This window comes from Chiroxiphia lanceolata, chromosome 1, assembly GCF_009829145.1.
Source record: "Chiroxiphia lanceolata isolate bChiLan1 chromosome 1, bChiLan1.pri, whole genome shotgun sequence".
In the NCBI taxonomy this organism is placed as follows: domain Eukaryota; kingdom Metazoa; phylum Chordata; class Aves; order Passeriformes; family Pipridae; genus Chiroxiphia; species Chiroxiphia lanceolata.
In genome coordinates, this window is record NC_045637.1 from 27,859,642 (window position 1) to 27,882,546 (window position 22,905).

Here is a 22,905-nt window from a genome sequence, read left to right on the forward strand (position 1 = left end):
TGGTAGCCAGACTGAGAGAGGGGAGATACTGCACCTTGAGAGTCAAATTAAAATTGTCTCAGGCTGGTCATTACTCCACCTGTAACCAATGGCAGGAGAAATAATGACAGCATTTAGATATTTTAACACACCACATGCTCAGATATTCAAAGTCTAGTTACCTGAAGTTCAAGCAGGGCCTAGAGTATTGAAGTTTGCTCCTTGTAAGTTGGGTTTACAGTCTTAAGTTGGTCAATTCTTAGCACTTCAGAGTTAACCCAGCTAAAGAAGAATGAGAGAGACTAGGCCTATTAAACAACAGAAATTAAACATCTCCCTCCCCCACACAAACAATTTGGTTTTGTCTCCTAAGTCTGCATGTCATCAGTGCTCAAAACCTCCTCATGCAAGAAGTTTTCCGAAGAATTTTGTTGACGGTGTTTCAAAAGCCAGGGATATTCTTCAGGATACATGACCACTGTCAGTGCTTCCTTACTGACACACGAAGATAACCCCATTTTAACTTAAACCTGCTCTTTTTTTGCTGCCACCATTTTTTTTCTAGCATGTTTTGCTTGACAGCCTCTGTTTTTCTTCTTTTTAAAGAAAAGAAATGGGGAGAGGTAATAATAATTATTGTGTACAGTAAGAGCAATGTTTGATTTTAACCTCCAAAGATCTCCAAAGTGTGTGTTTCATAAACAAATAGCGTCTCACAGCAGCTGAACTTGGGCCTCCCCCAGCTGCAACCACAGCATATCAGAATGTGGCACATCTCCAGCTGGTGGCAGTCCAAGGTTATGCTGCCGATGAGCTTCCAAAGCTTCAGACAGCACAGCCAGTGCAGAAGTGGCTTTGCAAGAGACCTTAAATTTAGTAAGGTCATGTGAATACTGCCTGGCAGGTGCAAATACCACCACTGGTGATCCTTCAGTGAGAAAGTGCCACCATGAATCCATAAATACTGACGGGACCACTGGAAGTATAATCACTCAGCAAAGTTTTTTAATGAAATTTGTGTCATTTTGAATGATTTCAGGAAATTGCAAAAAGTCTTGAGTGATTTTATCTATTAAGGGATAAGGTGTCAGAGGATTTGATCCAAGTTGATGGACTGCATTCAGCAACATCAGAAAAATCCTCAGTTCTCTGATTATTGTTGCAAGAAACCTTGAGGAGAAGAGACAGCTTTAGCAACAATTTAAATGTTATACATTTAGTTAGTTAGAGCACTAAAGTTTTATATAAAATTATATATTCAATATCTATTGTTGCAATCTATCACTATAATGTTCACAATCTATTGTTCTAACTTCTTATAATGAGTAGCTAGTACTATATGGTTTGTTTTACATCTGTAGTGTGTAAGTTTTTATTAAATACTATCGTTCTTTATATTAATGAATTTATTTAAATAGAGCTATGAATCTGCCTTAACAAATTACCACGTGAGAAAGTACGATGATCTCACTTGTTAAGTTTATGGAGTGCAAAGGTTGAGATATTTTTAAAAGAATGTTTTAGCAGTGAGCTAAACAAATACTGATAGTGTGCTTGGGAGGAGAAGTTGTTCCAGGTTAAGCAGCATTAGTGACATAAAACTCTTCAGATCTAAGAGCATAATTTAACCTTGATACCGCAAGTTTTCAAGAGACTTTGAGCCAATATGCATATATTATTAACCACAAGAGGTCATCGTAACACTGCTGTAAGCCACCTTACTTCAGTTGTTTTTATCTCCACTGAGGCATAAACTTGGAAATAAACATGAAAAAAAAGTTCTGTTTTTTAAATTTTTTTTTCAACTAATCTAAAGTTAACAATGAAACCGACATATCCTGATTACTTACTCAGAAGTGACAAACAAAATATTTCCACTTTACTAATATTTTTACTATATGCACAGGTCTTCTCTGAGCTTCCTCTTTCTTTTTTTTTTTTTTAAATGGTGTTGACAGCTCCTAGCCACGAGGTTAATACTGAAGAACAAATGACAAAGAATCAGCAGGAGAATGAGTAAGTGGGGTTTTATGAGTAGAATGTTGACTAAATCACATGAATTCAAGTTTACTCTTTTTTTTTGTTTGTTAGATGTATATAAAGATGCTATTTTTTCATCTTGGAATCTTAATTAGAAGTCTATTTATATCAGCTTTAGGCAGGCAGATCTCTCCTTAAATTTTGCTTGTGCAGAAACAAAATTCACTCAAGTCTTGACTATGCAATGCTTACAAGATAATTAGCATTATGAGTGACATATTCACTCTTAGCAGTATATAATGCTGCTTCAATGCATAGGTGAAACAGAACTCTTCATCTGTGTGTATATTGACTCTCTTGTTTGGCTGTGGGAGATTTTTTAACCTAACACTGGCTCTGTACTTCCTATCCTGTCAGTGGAAAAGACGCCTCACTTACTTACAAATCAAAAGTGTTTTTAACAACATAATCTGTTTTTTCAGATGTTTCTCCCCTCCCTCCCCCCAAATGGATTTTTTTTTTAGGTAGGCTGAATAAAAATTATGTGTGCACTATTCAGATAAAAACTATTTTAATTTTCTAACAGAATATCATCTACACTAATTTGGAGACTTTTGGAATGCAGTGTTTCCAGTGAGTTATATATCTTTTTGCTGGCATTGAAAGGCAATTATATCAAAATTCTTGAAACTTTGTAAATTCTGGAATGTTCTCTTGTAAATTTCTGATGGGTGTGGCCCATTCCTAAAAATCTTTCCAAAATGTGATCTGCTGAAATACCTCAATTTCTGAAATAATAATAGGACAATACTGATTGCAAGATGTAAACTGAGATTCAGCCTTTCTGAGGGGTTAAGTACCTGTAACTCTCATAAAATGAGTATCAAACAAATTTAGATACTGTATGGACCCTAGTACTCTACACAGCTACACGTATGCTACCATGGGTAGCAGAAGTGTAGCTCAACTACAGTAAACATAGCTATGTTTGCCCCAGTTTCTGAGCTTTGCTCGACTGCTCTCAGCAATGAAGAAATAGTCCAAATGCAGTTATATCTGTGACTGCTTAAAAGTTAAAAGGTATTAAATGAATAAAATACGTTGTATTTTCATAAAATATGTGAAGATTGAGAACGATAGGCTGTACCTGCATAGGCACAATCCACCTACCACGCTTTCTAGATATTTTTAAATCATGACAAAGGTGCATTTACACACAGATCATCTCGATAGCTAAACCATCTTGTGCCAAAAAAAATGTTATGCCTAGCTGACACACCCAGTCCTAACCTGTACCTCAGCCAATTTCTCTGTCTTTGATGAGAGAATTCACAGCAAATATGCACTCCTAACTTTCCTATCACCTAATCAGCTTTTGATTGAATTTACATAAAATACATCTTTTACTTCTGTTCCTTGTTAGCAGTGCTATTTTGATATTGGGCTCACAAATATCACTCACTGGTGTTATAAAATATCAAAGAGCTCCCTTTTCCCCCTCCCTGGTATTCAAAAGATAATCTAGCAGCTTTTTAGGTCATTGAGCCTTTTGGGTTTTTTGGTCTTTGTTCAAGGAATTACATACCAGTGTAATAAAAAGGATTTTATCAGAGACTTAGAGTGGTAAGTCTGTGGAGACAAGCCAGGAGAAAATCATTATCAGTAGATGTAAACCTAGAGAAAAGCAGATTTGAGCAAACTAACACAGCAATGGAATGCTTTCAGAAGTGAAGCTGGAATTTTACAAAGTTTGTACACTCCCTTATAAAATTGGGCCACTTTGATCGGAATAATTTGTACTTTTAGACACTGATATTCTCAGCAGCCTTCAGCTTAGGCTCATGTTCTGGCTAATTCTACTGAGAGTGGCAAGAATTCAGATCCCATGTTACCATTGGGGTCCTTAAGCCTTTCTCTGCACAATGGCGGTACTTTTTTTCAGTTATCCTAATTTTCAGTCCTCTTCTTGAAAAGATTTCATGCAGATGAACACCCTTTTCTCTTCTTCACATATCAGTTCTTCACTAACTGTCACAAAATTCACAATCAACAGGTATTAGCTTTAAATTCCTTCAAGGATCGTGGAAGTTATATCCTTGATACACCCTGGAAACAAAATAAGGATGATAAAACTTCGATATAAAAAGTACAAGCAACTCAATATAAAGCGCAAATGGTCCATTAATTCCACATTTACAGTTCTCTGGGGACCACAAATTGAATAGTTTCCTCTCATTGTACAGATTTCTAGCACAGACGCAAATTCTGGCAGTTTTTTCTCCAATAGACCAATTGGCAATTAATATATCTCTTTTTGATCATCAACTTTATCTACTTCAGAAAACAGCCAGAAGATATACATGACTACAAAATGTAACATTTTGTTAGCATAACACTAAAATGATTATGGATTATATTTCTTACATCCTATTTCTTGTAATCTTCATTACAGTTCCATTTTCCATTTATGACTTCTGTTTCAGAAGATTATGAATAAAGTCCCGAAACGGAGATGTACTCTAAAATCAGAACTCAGTTTCAACAGGGGGATGAATAGAATTTAACTCGAGGATTGATATATTTTATTTGGCTCCGTGAATTGGTTAGATCCAAAAAGTATGTTGTTCAGCTTCAGACTTAAGCCTGATATGTTACAAATTTTTCACTAGGTGGAGCAATAGTATCTTAGTTAAGAGGCTAGTACTACTAGGGACTCTTGCGCCAGGAACTCGGAATATGCAAGGATATTGACTGAACTAAATCAGTATATATTGTAAATGAGGCATTTAACTTGAGAATATATTTTCCTTCAATTTGAATTTATTGGTTTTAATTTCTGATAAGTGTTTTGCTAGTTCTGATATATTTTAAGAATTACTAAAATGTAGAATTGTTAATTTTACTTCTTTTTTTAGCCTCATAATCACATATGTTATATAGCTGAAAGAAAAGGTAACATAGAAAGCAGTCCAGATAACAGCTTAGTACTTGTTGTTGTTGTTAGTTGGTTGGGTTGTTTAATGCATGTAGTACGAAAGAAAACCAGATTCTGGATCATAAGTTACATAAATACTTCCCAGTTAAAATTCTTCAGAATGTCATTTCCACACGAATGCACATTTTTGCAATTGCTTCTTTACATTTTATGTTAAACGTTGTTTCAAGGTATATTGTTTTAAAATATAAGGATACTTACACTAAGAAATAAACTAAGAAACCTTTCAATCACTGTCTATCTTCTTAAAATTATTATTTGAGAAATATTGGTGGTGAGGTTTAGAATTTTTAAGACATGATATTTTTTTAGAGACCCTTCTCTTGATGCCTGCATGAGTAATGAATCTTTATCAAAAGATTAATTAATCTTTTTACAGGGCTACATTTTCAGAAGAAAGATTACATTGTTTTGGCACAAAAAATATCAAGGTGACAGATTTTAATATTCATTAAATTATATCTATTTTATATTTTAATCCATGTATTTAGTTCATGGTTTGATTTGCTCCTGTTATGCTATCCTGGTTCTTTGACATCAGGCCTAGAAAGGAACACTTGAACGTGTGTTATTCTCATGATTTATGAAATGACTCTTAGTAATGGCCAGACTTAATTTATAAAATTAAATCAATTATGTCAGATTTTGATTTGCATAGAGGAAAAAATATAGCCTGATGATGCATTTGTTTACCTTATTTCCTCTACACGTAGCAGAATCAAAATATGTTTGTTTAATTATATAAAAGGATTAGAAAATAAATAACCATCAGATACAGTAAAGAAAACTTAGGATTGCTACTGGAAAGGCTGATAAAATAAATCCTAATTTTAGAAAGAAAACACACAGAAATCATATTTTGTTACATTTTAAGTGCCTTAATAACTGCTTAAGCCCTTTCGTTGATAGATTCCTCTCTCCGTGACACACTGGAATCTCATTCATAACAGTCTCTAGTAAAATGTCAGAGTTGGTTTTAAACATTAGTTTTGTATTTTTGAGATTTGGATGTAGAGGCCCTTTTTTCATTCTGGCTAAACAGAACCATACGTCAGTACTGCAGCACCATGGGTGACTGAGCTGATAGAGCCCAAGGACTTAAAACACCAGAAGAAATGCTACTCAGGATGGTACTCAGGAATTCAAGTACTGAAGGTATTCAGGTATTCAAGTACTACTCTGTTAGATAAAGTTCTTCATATCACATTTTTCCCACAACCCAAATGAGTACCTGAATCATGGCAAAGGTTATTTGAGAACAATGACTTCATTTTTATTTTTTCTAATAAAGAGTCATATACTTTGGCCAAAAAATGGGGGAAAAAATAACAGTAATAGTAATGAAAATGCAGTAAATATTCTGACACCACATCCTTTACTGAAAAATATAGATGATAAACCTTCTATAAAGCCAGGGCCTGATTATCCAGTTGCAGAGGGATCCATGGGGACAAGTGGGATAGACAGTACAACAATTACTTGGCAGTAAGTAGGATCTGATTTAGCATGAACAAGCACAAACTGAGATGTCTGTGGCTCCAGTTCTAGGAATATCAAATGAAATGTTCAGAAGTTTTGCATCTCTGGCTCTCCTAATCTCAGACCTGTTGTCCTGAAACAGGTTCAGATCCAGTGCATGACAAAACATGATGCAATGAATTATTACCGTTTTCAGAGCTTTATGGATGGTGTGAATTCCAGCAAACAGATCAAAGTTTTGTCTGACTTTAAGTAGAGAAAGATACTCTGAAACTTAGAGGTACTTCTCTCTTTCTAAATATCATAATTTCTTACTCAATTGAATAAAGTAGCTGATGTTGTCACAACACTAGTTTGTAATAAATATGTATGAAAAGTCTTCAAATATTTTGTGAGTAAAGGATCTGTTCCTCACTGTGAAAAACCAACACATTTTGCCTGCATATATAAAAGGCAGATTCCCTGACTTCAGACTTCAAACTTTATAACAAAATATGATATTTTATGCAGTCATAAAAGACAGATGAAGAACTTGTTTGAAAATAATACTGTGAAATGCCTGGTTAATTCCCTGGTCTCCTTGTGCTTTATATCTTATCTTGAGCAAATTACATTTACAGTTCCTTGCCTTTGATTATGAAGAAAAACAAATACAGTGAATATTTTAGCTCGTACTGTACAGTTAACTGTACAGTGTATTTTTGCTGCAATTGGTACATGTGCGAACAAATGATTAGCTAGGGGAAAGAACCCCAAATTCAGAGAAGCTAATTTACCACAAAAAAAAAGAGATAAGTTTAACCTTTTCACTGCAAAAATTGCTTTAACTTATACTTCTCTACAACTTCTTCAACTGCAGTTTCAGATAAGTTACTGATTCCAAATGAGTTACATAGAGTGCATAAATATAAAAAAATTCTAATCAAAAGGGCTGTTAAACAGCAGCTGACTATTGTCTTGAATTTAAATTAAATTCAGAGAAAAGATAAAATTTTTCACCATCTTTTGCTAAGCAGTATATTAGTCCGATACATTAATTTTATTATTAGATTTTTGATTTAAAGAATTCATTTTGACTATTCCACAAAGAATTTTGAAATAATATTCTCAAGATGATACTTCTCAATGATTTAAAAATATTCAAGACTATAAAATAAGACACCATGCCAGAATAACCATAATTAGTTTTTGAATTATTGTAGGTTTTGCCCTTTTTTTTTCTTTTTTAAATTTTATGTTTCCTTCCCTTTTCCTGCGAAGTAAATAAACCGTAAGTATATATTGCTTCAGTACTTTACTTCTCAGTTCATATTCTGTGGCAGACTTCTGTTCATAGACTTTCTTCTAATTCATGTCACTATGCATTAATATCTGCAAAGATTCTCTAGAGCTGTCTTTCTATTCCTGCAATGGTTATATTGCATCTGAGAGAGTTTATAATTATTTTGATTTTTAAATGTTCTTAAATAGTAGAGAATTTGTCCCACTTTGTTCGGCTTGTGTAGTGTCTGCTCAGAGCTACCAAAGACATTAGTAGTGTTCCTTTTTAAGTAAGTTTCCATGGACATAACAATGCAGATTGACCTCCCTGCCAGATCATTAATTTCTTAACTGAGCTTTAGTTTTAGAAATTCTGAATTTAGAAATTAGTGGTATCTCAGAAGGCAAGTTGACAGAATATGCGTAACTATAAAAATATTTCTTAAGGATCGCACTAAAATTCTGGGTGGATTTTGCTGCAGGGCTTTGCTTTTTAGATCAGGTTCACCTGCTGGTAGACTCTTTAAAAACTAAATTTTTACCCTACAAGTTTTATGAGTGACAGCTCTCAAGAAATGTACAATTAAAACGTGCAGGCAAACATGTTATTAATTAGATAAAACCACACATTTTCATGAAGAGGATTTTAGCATATGTATTTTGAATATGTTACTTCATAATTGCATAATTTTGCTGTACAATTTTAAGAAAAAACTTATATGTATTAAAGATACAAAAAATTATTTTAGATAATCCCTCTGAAGTCAGTGATTAGTGCACTGTGTGTTATCTCTAAATTATTTAAACCTGATTATTTTCACACTAAAATGGTGAATTTGAACTTTATGAGGAGAATATAAGTTTTTATTTATTAAACAATTTAAAATTAGGCTGTTGAATGTAAAGTTGAGGATTTAATAATGAAAATTGAAAGGGGCTTGTAGGAATTTTGGAGGGAGAAACAATTCCTTTCTAATGCGTTATTTAGAAAAAGAAACCATAGACTATATAGCTATCTCAGATACCTGTTCATCCCTTGTCTGCCATTCTGTACATTTGTTGATCAGCCTCTTAGGCCAAAATTTTGTTTAGATACTAGGGCAGAGACCTGAGACTTCAATTCCATCATGTGTATTTAATCCAGTTGCACAACAGGTAAAGTGTGCTGAATTAACAATCCAAAACATTATACCTTGAGTAGTGTGAGAAAAATAGCTGAAATAAACACATAGTACAAAATATCCTCATATGTAACAGTTCATCTTTTCATCAAATCTATGGAATGATTACTAAGTACTCAAAAATTTTAGGACAGATTATCAAATATATCTATGCCACCATAATATCCCTTGCACACATCATTCCTTCTTCTGAAAATGCAAAAAATCACCCTTGATTAAATCATTATAAAGATTTATAATGATAATTTATAATTATAAAAACATTCAAAATTGAATGTTCATTTGTTGTAGAGTCCTAGTTGATAAAGTACTTCTATTTTACTCTGGAAAACACACCACCACATACCTACATCGTCACAAAATTCCCTTTTGTAATGGTGCAGAAGAGCTGCAAGGAAGCTGGAAAGATCATCTGGACCCCTCCCTGTCTGTGGTAGGGTTCAACTACTTGTGACTTCTGACATGTCTGCTTTATTCCTAAAATTTTCATAAGTTGTTTACTGCAGTGTTTCACTGTTCATAATGAAACTCTCCATAGAAACCTTTTCTTAATATCTAATACAAATTCCCTTTCTGCAATTTGAATTTATTGCTTGTTTATCTGGTACAGACATGTAGAATAAATGTTAGTATTAATATTAAGTAATTATTTATATTTTATTGTAATAAATATTTTTTAGACCTCTCAACATTCCTTTTGCTTGTCTTTGGTTTCTCTCCAGTTGCTCCTTATTTTCCTTGAACTACAACAGAACTCAAGTAAATGCTTTGCCTGTCCAGATCCCTTTGCAGAGCCTCCTCACCCTCACAACAACACTCCCACCTGGCTCAATGTCATCTGCAAACTGACTGAGGGGGCACTTCATCCCCTTGTCCAGATCATTGATAAAGATATTAGACAAGACTGGCCACAATAGTGAGCCCTGAGCAGCACTACTTGTGACTGGACATCAACTGGATTTAGTCCAATTCATCATAACTCTTTTGGCTCGTGACATTTGCATTGATGAGCTGAGGCCCCAGTATGAGATTCAACAAGACAAAGTGCAGGTCCTGCACTTCAGTCACGACCATCCCAATGCAGCGCTACAGGCTTGGGGAAGAGTGGCTGGAAAGCTGCCCAGAAGGAAAGGACCTGGTGGTGCTGGTCAACAGCCAGCTGAATGTGAGCCAGGTAGCTAAGAAGGCCAATGGCATCCTGGCCTATATCAGAAATAACGTGGCCAGCAGGACCAGGGAAGTGACTGTTCCTCTGTACTGAACACTGCTGAGGCCACATCTCAAATCCTATGTTTAGTTTTTGGCCTCTCACTACAAGAAGGACATTGAGGTACTGGAGCAAGTCCAGAGAAGGGCAACGAAGCACAAATCCCATGAGGAACAGCTGAAGGATCTGGGCATGTTTAGCCTGGAGAAAGGGAGGCTCAGGGGGGACCTTATCACTTTCTACAACCACCTGAAAGGAGGTTGTAGTGAGGTGGGGATCAGCCTCTTCTCCCAAAATACAAGTGACAGGACAAGAGGAAATGTTCTCTAGTTGCTCCAGTGGAGGTTTAGATTGGATATTAGGAAAAGTTTCTTCCCCAAAGGGTTGAGAAGCACCAGAACAGGCTACCCAGGAAAGTGATTGACTCACTGTTCTTGGAGGTGTTTGAAACGCTTGTTGATGTTTCAGTTCAATGTGTGAGTGAAATGAGTCCCATTTTAGGCTACTTACATTCTAAAATAAAAGAAAATATTAACTATCATTGGAATTGATAATAAATCTAAATTAAATCAAAATCCATATGCCTTCGTTCAGATTACGAGTTACAGAAAAACAGTCTAATGTGGACAGGGGACATTACAAATGTTTTGCATAGTCAGATTCTGGCACTGCTGGAGGACTGGGGAGACCATAGATCTCATTCAACTGCCATGTTCCTGGGGAGATAAAAATAATTCTCTGAAATGTTATTTTTCTATTTCCAGGAGTTGAATAGACTGTATTTAAAATTAATTTAAATGTATTTCAGATTAGTTTCTTTCCTTAGCTATCTCCATCTAATTATGGTCCTAATCACTGTCTGCACACTCAGTCATGTATTACAGTATATGTTGATTAAAAACCAATAATTTTATTGCTTTAATTTATTGTAGTTACCAAATTTGTTGATTCAAGACATAGCTGCTTAGGTATAACCCTTTTGATCCAATGTAAAACTTTTCCAGTGAAGGGTCTCTTTCCATATTCTTATTCTTATGGAAATCCTGTGGCTTGTTGTGACTTGTCTTCAGAACTGCCTTTCCAGGTTAACCTCACACATAAACTTGGCTTCATTACCTCAAGCAGAAAAAAATTGTATTATTTCTTGCTGTGAGCCTTAAGGTTTAATGACAGAGATAGGGAAAGATAGGGTATTTTGCCTATTAGTTTATATTTAGCACTTAAATGGCAACCTGTTTTCAAAACTAGTAAATGAACTTCAGTTATTTATTTCTCTCAGTGCTAAAGTAGTAGCAACCTTTTTTTGCAATGAGAGAAAACACTTTGTAGGAAGCTTGATGAGGTCACATGAGAACAATTATCATATTTGCTGTACATATAAGGCTTCCTACCTTTAACCAATTGCCTATTTTGCTTCCATCACATGTTAGCAACCTAACTTCCATTAAACAGTAAATTTCGAAAACATCTGAAAAACCTGATGGCTACAGTAGTCTAATGTTTCTGGCTCTAACTTAGCTGTTTCAGGCAGATGCATCTGAGTTAGTAATGCTTTCTGTTGAAATTTCAGTCTTTTGCACTGTAGCAGCTGTAGAGAAACCAAAACGAGGCTCTTCTCAGAGGTGCACAATAAAAGGCAAGAGACAACGTTACAAATTTCAACAGGAGAAATTCTGTCTGAGTATAAGAAGAAAAAAAAAAAAGGAAAAGCCAACGATTTAAAAGTGTAAGAAAAATGACTGCAAAGAGGACCTTGACTGCCAGTGCCCAGCTCTGGTTATGTTAATCCAGTATGAACTGGAAAACAAAGAAGTACAGAAGAACCTTGTTATATAACTGCTGCTTAGCTTCACACTTTCTGTAACATTTGGTAGCAGGAAACCAGAGGGTGATGGAATCTCTGGGGACAATCAGTAATTGGTCTTAGATAATGAGAAAGACAAAGTGATTTGCCTGGGACTATGTGATTAGCATGGTCATTGACAGCTTATGTTTGCAATCTAAGTTAGAAAGTAATAAATATTTAAGACAGTGGTCCGTAGTGGCTGGGTAGAGGGAAATATCATGAAAGGATGTCCCAAGATGTAAAAGGCAGAGCCTGAAGTGGAACAGTTATGACCAAGCTGCCATACTCCTGATACTGAGTGGGCAGCCATTGTCTGTTCCCCCAGATTGATGGTGCTGGCTGGCTCAGAGGAACTGAGACCTGATTTGTGAGTGTGTGATGGGTGTGTGGGGCAGAATAGAAATCTTCGAACAGGAATTATTGGTCAGCTGCTACATCTGTTTTGTTTGAAGAGTGCTTTTCAAGAGAATGGAGCAATGATAATATTTTTCCCATAATACCTTTGCCTTTTATTAAGTCAAAAGTTTTTCTGCCTTACATGAGTAAGATTACTTACACAGAAACCTCTCCAAGTTTCTTCTTCTTTAATGTCTCTGATCATCCACTCTGGGCTCTTTCACATTGAATGGAAATGTAGGTACACATACATTGGTAATGTATTGGCAAAATAGTATCAGGACGTGGGGACATGAGGACATGGAGAGTGGATCTAGCACATCTTGTGTATGTCAGACAACCACACATAAACTGCCAGAAGAATCTGATACTTTATATGTGTGTCCAACTTAGTGCTTACATACAAGTGACAGATGCTCAGTAAATCCAGAGAAGTCTGAGCCTGGGATGCAGCATCATCACAGGTCTACAACTGTCTGTTAGTCTAAGATTTTGAGCTATTTTATAGCACCATCAGACAAAAATGCTCCAATCTATAGTGTCTGGCTTTCCTGACATATGAAGTCCTCTTTTATTTCATGCTCAGACAAAATTCTCAGGTGGAACCAAAAAGGAACCATCTGAAGAAAACTGGTTGCACATCCCTAATCAATTTATTTCACATTCTGGGAGTGAGTAAAAGGTCAGTGTATGCATCCCCCCCGAGAACTCAAAACCAGCATGGCTCTTGGGACACACAGAGCAGTGTGGTATTACCATATAATCTGTTCTGGAGCTTCCAGGAGTACATGAATTTTGCTGAATTCTGACATGGAGCTTGGTTGAAGGCCTGTGAATCCCTAACACAGTCTTTGAAGTTCTTTATTAATTAATCCTTCTGATAGTTTTTGCACAAATTTCAACTTGGTTGGTGATCATCTAGAGTACCTTCTCCAGTGGAAGGAACTCTAAAGCAAGGATGAAATGCAACAGTCATGCTTGGTTTGTTTTGTGCTTTGTTTTTCTCTCAGCTAAACTGCTACCATGCTCTGCACTTTGCTTCATAACATAACAAGTAGCCCTCTCTGTTTTATTTATATCCAGTAGTTTGCTAACAGAGAGTAAATATATGGTAAAGAAAAAGAACTAGAAAAGGAAAAATGGGTATTTCTGATCTTTTTGGTTATGGCTGGTCAGAAGATAAAGCAAGACATAAAAACAAGGAAATAGGAGTAATATGCATGATATAATTTTATTGTTAGGCCAATCCCTCTCTGTGTGAGGGTATCGGGAACTCTTCACAAGGCACTGTCCAGAAACTTGCATGAATGACAATAAAAAAGGCCATGAAATACCCATCAGTGCAGATCAGGGTTTAAGCCATCAGTGACCCTACGCTCTCTTGGTGTCATGGTTTCCTGGTTCCAAGAGGCTGTGGATGACCTGGGGCATTTTTAATAACTATTTACCCCATTACACCTCCTGCAGTGACATTATGGTCTTACATCAGTGTCTGATGTAAGAATATTTCTAAAGAGTCTATGAACTACTTGGAAGATAAACCTAATACCTTAAATGGAACCATGATGAGGGACAAGACTTAAAGGAAATTTCCAAGTGATTTATACTTAATGCGTCTTGATGACAATGAATATTCTATGAAATGAATTAAAAAGCTTGTGGGATGATAAAGTATCATTACTGGTAACAGAAATTTTAAAATTTCATATTGTATTCAGTATTTAATTAATTGTATGGTATATTATGTATATATCATTTCCTTCATTTTTAAAAGAAGCATGAGATACATTTTAGGGGCAAATGTTGACTGAGTGTTGCTTTGAAGTATCTTACTTTCAGATGTTTGTCTTAACCTTGACCTTCCTATCACTTATAATTTTTTACTATGTTCTATTCATGTCCCATGGGTTTTTATGGTACTGAATTATTTTACTAAAAAGCTATCGTCCCATACTACACTCCCATACAATTTAGGGTTAGTATAGGATTGTGTGTTGCATTAAAAATTTTATTAAGTGATTTTTCCTAAATCCATAAGATAAATTTGCTTCTGCCACTAGTCACTAGAGAATATGAATGAATATGGATCCAAAATCCAAAGATGAAGTGACTGGTCAGAAAAAAAACCTTATTTTAGACTCTGTGCATGTTAATGCTTAGTAAAGCATAATGTCCACATAGTTGTGGAAAGTTTTCAAGTAAACAACCTAAGTCAATATTAAGTCTATTTTAAAAGGTCTCTACTGTTTAGTCAGCTGCTTTACAGCAAATTACTAATTTCTAGTCCAATTATGCCCAAGGACTGACAGCATTGCGGCCTGTCAATAAAAGTATTTGTTATTAGAAGATCTATCCACTGTGAATGATTCAATTTTCTGCTCCTGAAATCATCTTAAATTAGGTTGTTCATAAGAAAGTGAATGCAGACAGAAAGCTATTATTTAGACAAGCCTCTATGAATGAAATTCAGTGGACAGACTCTCATTTGTCTGCCTAAAGACGTTGTTATATTTTTAGGTTCACTTAATTTTTGAAAAGTTTGATGGTAACAAAGAAGGACAGTCTTCACTGGAGCTTGTCTGGTGTAAGAAGGTCCAAGATCCATCTCCTTCATCTAACCTAAAAGAGAAAAATGCTAAATCCTACTGAACAATGGCAATATTGAGCTTCTGTGCAGAGAGACTTTAAATAGGGTCTTCACAAAATTGTAATGAAATGCATCATTCCTGACCCGGTGTTCACCTGCTTTTCAAGCTGCTGGTGGTCCCTTCACCCACATATATCTGATTTGGTTCCTACAATGTTTCTTTTCTATTGCGTCAGGAAAAACCTTAGTATAGACTTAGTTTTTGGTTCTTCAGTGGTGAGTGCTGAACTAAGCTTTTCAGAAATGGACATCTCTGAAAACAGAAATTGTGCTTTCAAAGGTTAAAAGCAGGAAGCTTTTATCTGCTGTTGGAACCATGGCCTTACAAAGGGATGGTTTTGGGAAAATATAGTTGAGATTGGAGCTGTGCAGGCACTAGTTCTGCAAGCCACATGAGAGTTTATTAGGAAACATGACTTTTATTCATTTGGTTATATAAAGCAACCAGGCAAAGTTTTGAGCTACTGTTACAGATATAAACTAATAGCTGGAGACTAATTCTTCCCAGATCCTCTGTGTGTGTGTTTGGTCTATTTGTGGTGGAATACCATTTTTCTGCTAAAAGAGAAGAAGAAAAGATACCAAATACTTCTCAAATACTTGCAACAGAATACTTTCAAATAAATGTCATTTATTAGAAAGAATTAAGAAATGAGGAAATTATAACCTATGTTTCCTGTCTTATACAAAATTATAGTTTGGAAAACTTGAATGAAATTAACACTTATACATTATATGGCAGCAAATATTTAGGCAGAAATAATGCACGTAGAATAGTAATAACCTTCTGTTGTTTTTAACACTTCAATTTTTGGCATCTTCAAACAGCAGACTTCTTTTTCTGGGCTTCTAGATTGCTGCAAAAGGGCAGACTGCTGCCTGAGCCAGAGCAGCAGGAATTAGTGCTAACACTGTGTACATTGCTACTCAAAACAGAGGAAGGGGTTGATGTAATTGACCATTTGCCGTCAGTTTAACTTTGTATTAAGATCTATGGGTGGCACTGAATTATTTTTCACAAGCAGTAATTCGTAATATTCTGCCCAAGACACAATGATCTTCCTGCCTAATGCTGTTAGCAGATTTATGTTGGCAGTCTGGCATTAGGATGTTGATGTATGTTTTTTTTTCAATATACCTATGTTTTTTCAATATTTAACATAGCCGATGTTCACCTACTTAATGGCAATTTATATTTCCTATGGCTTTTGCTAAGAGGCATTTTGAATCTTTTAGGATTCCCTCTTTATTAATTTATTTCTAGTAATCATTACTGAGACATCCTCACTTTTTTTTTAAATGAACAAAAACCTACAAACAATCATATATTGTTTCAAACAGAAAACAAGACCAGTCATTCTTAGCGTGGCATCAGTTTAAGAAGTTTCATCTAATTTCCTTCATTCATCTGTACTGTCACTCCAAAGCAGATCCTAAGTGGGATGTACGTGCCGCTCATCACACAGTGTGGTGCAGTTGCAGTATCTAGGTCTCCGAAACATGTGACTCCAGTGAGCACTGCACGGGTCAGTTGGTGTTTAATTTCTGTTTCACTAATAATCATAAAGAATGCCATAGGCGCTTTTAACAAGCAGCAATAAAACAGGGCCTTTTGAAGATCACCTCTCAAATCTGAATGAAAATGTCTGATAAACGAATTTAGCTATCTCAGATCTTGGCTTGGGTTTCCTGTGTTTTCCTAGTGACATTCCTCCATGCTTCCAATAACATGACAATTTCTATAGAGTGTGTTTGTGTGTGCAGGCAGACAGCTCCCCGATGACACTTCTCTTTTGTCCCTCCAGTACAAAGAGGGATATATTACTCTACCAAATACAAAGGACTAATTCTACTAAATCAGCTTGTGTGCTCATTAGTGGACATAGCAGTTTGCAAAATTTAATCAACGAAGATTCATAATCACCTTTACTAAATATTTGTAATTGTTAGTTTTCTTTATTATAATCCATTTTACATCCGTCTAGCTGCTACAAATGCACATGTTTGTAGAATACATGGTTTTCATTATTATTACTTTAATATGAAGGACACAGTGATGGTAGATCTTTTGAATCACTTCAAAATAATTTCCTTTCATGGGGATTCATAAAGTTTGTTACCGCAATTCAGTGACATTCTTTTAATGAGTAAAATACATGCTTTCAGGGACAAAAACACATACACATTTTTTGTACACTATACTAACTTAAAAATATCAATAGCTAATATCAATAACTGAATTATTACAAAATTGTGAAGAGAAAGCAGAAATGGTAATAAAATAATTACAATATTCCTAGTCCAGCAGTGAAGTGGTGAACTATTTAGGATTCACGGTACACTGATTCCAGTTACTGCCTGGTGTATGAACTAAATTGTATATAAGTGCTCTTCTATCAAAAGTGAGATAAAAGCTACTAGATATGTTTCTATACAGCATACCAGTGATCCCAACTCTGTAAAAAACAAAGTACTTCAGATATTTTGAATATTTGAAAAAAATCCAGATTACAAGTGTTTAAAAACTGTGCCTGAGACATTGTACATGGGATAGGCAAGGCAGAGTATCACTTTGGGATGGAGAAAAGTTCAAAACATAAAAGTATTTGCAGTATATATTAAAAAGATTTTTATGTTTGTGAATTGCAAAGTCCTCAGGGAGATTATCACAATCTGCTGTTCATATGCCACTTTGGAAACAACTTGGTTGCTTGAATCAGACCTCGACCTTCTGAACAAGTTTTAGAATGGAAGCCCAAACACTTTGCAGATTATGAGCTCCTCACCAAGATGTTTGCCAGATTTTCCTGTCTAGAACATCGTGTTGCACCTCATGGTCTCCTGTGAGTATATGGCTTTGCAAAGTTATGCCTATACATAGGTAGAGTATATATTTAATATTTGTCTGTTTTCATTACTAATGTAGTTTAAACACTTTTGAAACTGATGATGACTGATGATAAAATTCTTGACTGACTTTTGAATATATGATTTTTTTTAATGTATTCTGTTATCTGTCAGTCTTTTTTATCATTTAATCCTTCATGTTAATACATATTTCCTGAAATGTTTTTCAGTAAGGTAGTTGTATGTTGTTGCTTGCCTGCTCATGCAGTTCTAAGTAAAAAGAAATCTCTTTCATTAGAGTAAGGCCCCTATTGTAGACAGTAGGTTTAGTAATTGTACCTGAAGGCTCAATGTTACAATTTATGACTCAAAGCAGAGGTTACAGATGTGCAGAACCACTGAAGCTTGCACCTGGACATTGTCAGTTCCCAAATGCACGTGAAAATAAAAATCCATGTCCAAACTATTTTGATAAAAATAATTTAATCAAAATTCTTTTACCTCCTACATACTGTTTACATTAACTGAGATAAATGTCCTTCGTTCACAGAGTAGGCCTTAGGGTATACCAATGTTACTGAAACAAAATAATTTGGCATAATCCCAGCTCCAGTTTCTTTCTGCTGGTTATTTCTCAGACTGCTCTGAACATAGTAGACTATATTTTTCCATTATGGAAACATTATTGCAACTCCCAAATTTTCTTCAGAAAACACTTTAAGTTTATATAAGAGTTTAAGACCTTTCCAGCAGCTTTTCCTTGATAAGAAATGTTATTTAGCTGTAGAAATCGATTTTTACAATGAGGGTTATTCAGTGTGATCATAATTTTTTAAAAATATATTTATTTACATTTTATTAGTACTTTTATTATTAATAATAATATATTAAAATCATAATTCTTAATAAAATATTATGTGTTCATGCATACTCAACACTTTACTCAGTGTCTTTTTCACAGTGAAATAAATCAATTAAAAACAAATTAAAAGAGAAATAAAATAAGGCCACAGCTGAAAATATTTTCAAACCTGAGCTATAATGTCTGAGCACTTTTATCTTTCAAATTTGTGTAACTGGAATAGCTGACAGAACTGACAGAACATGAGCGAGCAGTCAAAGAGTCTTTTTTAAGCCTAAACTCATTTAAATTTCTCCTGCTCAGATCCAAATTGACTAAGGAATTCCAAAGTACTAGTGGGGCTTGGACCTGTGTTTTTATTTGATATTAGTAACTCTCGATTCTTATCCTCTCCTTCTCTCCTCTTTCTAGACTAGAAGCTTGACAATATTCATGGCACTAAGCCAGCACTAAGTTTTGCTGCTGTGGGAAGGGCAGCATGATGATCCTGGGCAGTACACTCAAACCAAACTCCCTCAGTGAATCTAAAGCACAAAATATGTGGAGAAGGAAGAAAAAGACTGAGAATTTGTCTGAACCTCCCCTCCTACACAAGTCCAACCAGATGCCAGTGGTTAGCATGAAATCATGGAGTGTGCAGTGCCACTTCCCGATTTTAGCTATTGGAAATGCTGTGCATTTAAATTTAATGCATTCCAAGGCTTGCTAACATATCTGCTGCAAAACAAATTTTATTCTATAAATGTACATCTTTCAGTTCTGCCTTCACACTCTCAGGCAAAGAAACACACCCAAGGGATCCAGTAAAATGGGAAGATGTAAGAATGTGAGTTTATCCTATGGTTTTATATTTCACTGCATTAAAAAAGAAAGGATTTCTTCCATGACTTCAAGTTATTGAAGTTTTAGCATGTTGTATAAATATTTTAATGTGGAATTTCCAGTAATTGTAACGTACTTACTAACACAGCAAACTAAACGTATTCATTCCTGTGGTTGTATGGGGCTTTGAGAAACTTGACCTGCTCATGGTGTGTGGGGGTAGAAGTAGATGATCTTTAAGGTCCCTTCCAACCCAAACCATTTTCTGATTCTATTTCTTAAGGAGGAAGATACTGCATAGGGGTGCACATGCACAAACCCTCCTGGATGCTGCACCACTTCTACCATCATTGCTGCTACCACACATGGCTGGCTGGAAAGGCAGCCAGCCTGTGCCTGTGCTTGTAAGAAGCCAGACCAAGAGGACTGGGAGGATCTCAAAGGGGAAAGCTGCTCCTGCCTGGAAAGGGTTGCAGGCAGGGGAAGACACAGGCTCCCATGGGCATGGTTCACTGCTGCTCTGCATCTTTGCTCTTGTTCAAACTTAGGTAGAGTGCTTTTGCTTTGATTGAATATGACTTTGCATCCTCCCTACACTCCACTGAAGTACAAATGACTTACATAAAGTATAATATCACTCTACTGTAGAAAATTTATTTCTACATGAAGTTTGCAATGAATAGACTACTCCATAAGCTATGGCAGTCAAAACGTGTAGAAAAATCAATAAATAACAGTATTTAATAATATTTTAAAAATCATAGGCATGCTGCCGAATAGCTTGTTTTCCAGTAATTTTTGGTTCAAAAGAAGTAATTCATCTGAACCAAATTTTTGATTCAGAGCTCTGTCTTTAATCAGCAGCACACAGTCTCAGAGCTATTGTTACAATGAAGTTAAAATCAAGTCATAAAAATCTTGGAGAAAAGTTCTTGAGCATCAGTCATGATGGCAGTAGGTGGGATGAGCTAAGTGCAGAATATGGTTGGTGCTAAGAAGTTCTGTCCATGTTGGGCAAAAACTTCAGTGGTGGCATTACTGGCAATTTGTTTGTTGTTGTTTTCTTTATTTTTTTTCCTTTTTTTTTGTGTTGGTCTTGTGATTTTTATACCATTCATTTTCTTCCTCACTGGAAAAAGACGTCATTCTGATGGTTCACTTTCAGTACTATGTTTGTGCCACACTAAGAGAATAGTATGTTGCACATACATTCTGTTTTTTATATCTTAGTTGTAAGTTCATGGATAAGTACAAGAAGAAACTGCTGCAAAAGATTTTATGAGGTGCTCAGATACTTGGGCTCTGCATTTCCTGCTGAAATAGGGACTGTTCAGACCAGTCACAATAACCCTGTTGTGCTGTGAAATTCTCTCACACTGTATTTGTATTTTGAATCAATAGCTGCCCTGTAGCCAAGGTTACTGTGAAGCATCACCAAAGCCCGTGGAAAAGCATAAACTCAGGACTGAAGTTTGTTAGAAACTGCTTAGACTTATGCTGCATCACTTATCATCAACTTATCATCAACCTTTGAACATCAACATGATGTGCATGTGTGTGTCTACAAAAGAAAATAGGGATGAAAATGTGATGTGTAAGATTCAGGCATGGATAGGAAAGGGTAGCACTAATCATATTGCTAGTTCTGATTTGTTTTTTCTTTCAGAATTTTTTCTTACTCATATTTGTTCCCTGCCATTCCCTTAATCTTCTGCTCTTGGTCCCTTCTTCCGTGCAGACTCCCAAGGCTACCTGAGGCTTTGTTGCTGTCAGTGTGCCATTGTTGAACCTCTCAGGACATTGTATTTCTGATGCTTTCTTTAGCAACTGGAACAAGTCAGTGTTCAGATTAATGGCTACTTCTTGGTACCACCATGTTGCACAACCCTTTTCATTGCCAGAGTTCCAGACTGAACCCCGTCTAAACAGTCCTTACTTTTTTATTCTTGGGATCATAAGAGACAATGGTAGTATTCCTGTTCAAAAAAATTACCTACCCTAAATACTTGAAAACTTTGAATATATGTTTCTGCCTTCTCAGGAGGTAGGGCCTGAGAAGTGTGACCACTGAAATATATTTTCAACAGATTTCATTTTATATTGAACATAGACTCAATAAATGTTGCATTCCTTTCCAGGCTGGGATGTTCAAAATAATTCTTGGTAACTTTTCAATGTGACATTTCAATTCAGTACTTATATCTTCTGGAAAGCAGAAGCAGATTTCTCTGGAAGTAGGGTGTTAGAGGAGTTTGGAAGACAGATTTTTTCCTTCTCGTGGAACATGTGGTACAAAATCATTCAGAAGATTTTTAGAAACACAATGAAGATAATTATTCTCCTTTTTCATCAGAGTTTTTGGAAAAACATCTTCTTCATTATGAAATCATTTCTATGGTTATTTCATACTAATTTTTCCGAATCATTGATGTTCTCTTTCAATTACAACTTTTTTTAACTGATTCTTGGAGGAGGAAGATGAATGAATGATGCAAAAAGATCAACTTAGTTGTGTACCCTGATAGTGTATGAGGCAGAAAGAAGGAATATCAAAAATCTTGGTATCTTTGAGCTTGACTGAATGAAGACTGTCACTCAAACTCTTCTAAAGAATTGCTTTGATACCAGGTGTAGGTAGTAGAAATGACCAGTCTTTGATCAGATAAGTTTCTGACTTTGGAATTCAGTTTTCAGCTGTAGCAATTTTATTATGGCTGTTGAAAGATGCCAAAGAATGACACTAGGGACTTTAATCTGATTTTCAGTTTTCAAATTTGTTAGCTGTCGAAAAAGAATGGGATTCTGTATCACATGGGGAACACAGTAGTGGGGGCGAGGGGGGACGAGGAAGATAGACACATGCATGAGAAGCATATATCTTTATCTAAAACCAAGTAAACATAGAACACCTGGTTACATTCCTAATCCTTCCAAAGGGCTGTAGGATTCAAGCAACTTGTAAAGCCTTTGAGGTATTAGAAGACCTGAAAAAAGGTTGGTATGTTTTTGACTGTGGGAATGGAATTACAGTGGCACTGGTTGCTTAAGTTCTTCTGTAAATTTTGTTTCTAGAAATGTTTATTTATAATTGTCCTGAGTTTTCAAAATTGGCAGGGCCACAGACTTGTGTTATATGCATTCTTTTTGGTATACAACATTTGAAGGTACATATTCAAGTAGAGCAGATATTTTTGTCCTATGAATAAAGGAAGTATGTAGCCTTTTAAATATTAAATTTGATCTTAACAAGATAGGCCTGAAAACTGGCAGAAAGGCAGTCACTAAGTATACTGTTTTCCGACGTCTAACAATATATTTTTAGTTCCTGTCTGCTGTGACACAATTGTTCCCAGCCCTAGACCTGTATGAGGCATTGCAGAAGGTTGACTGTTCTCTCCCTCACG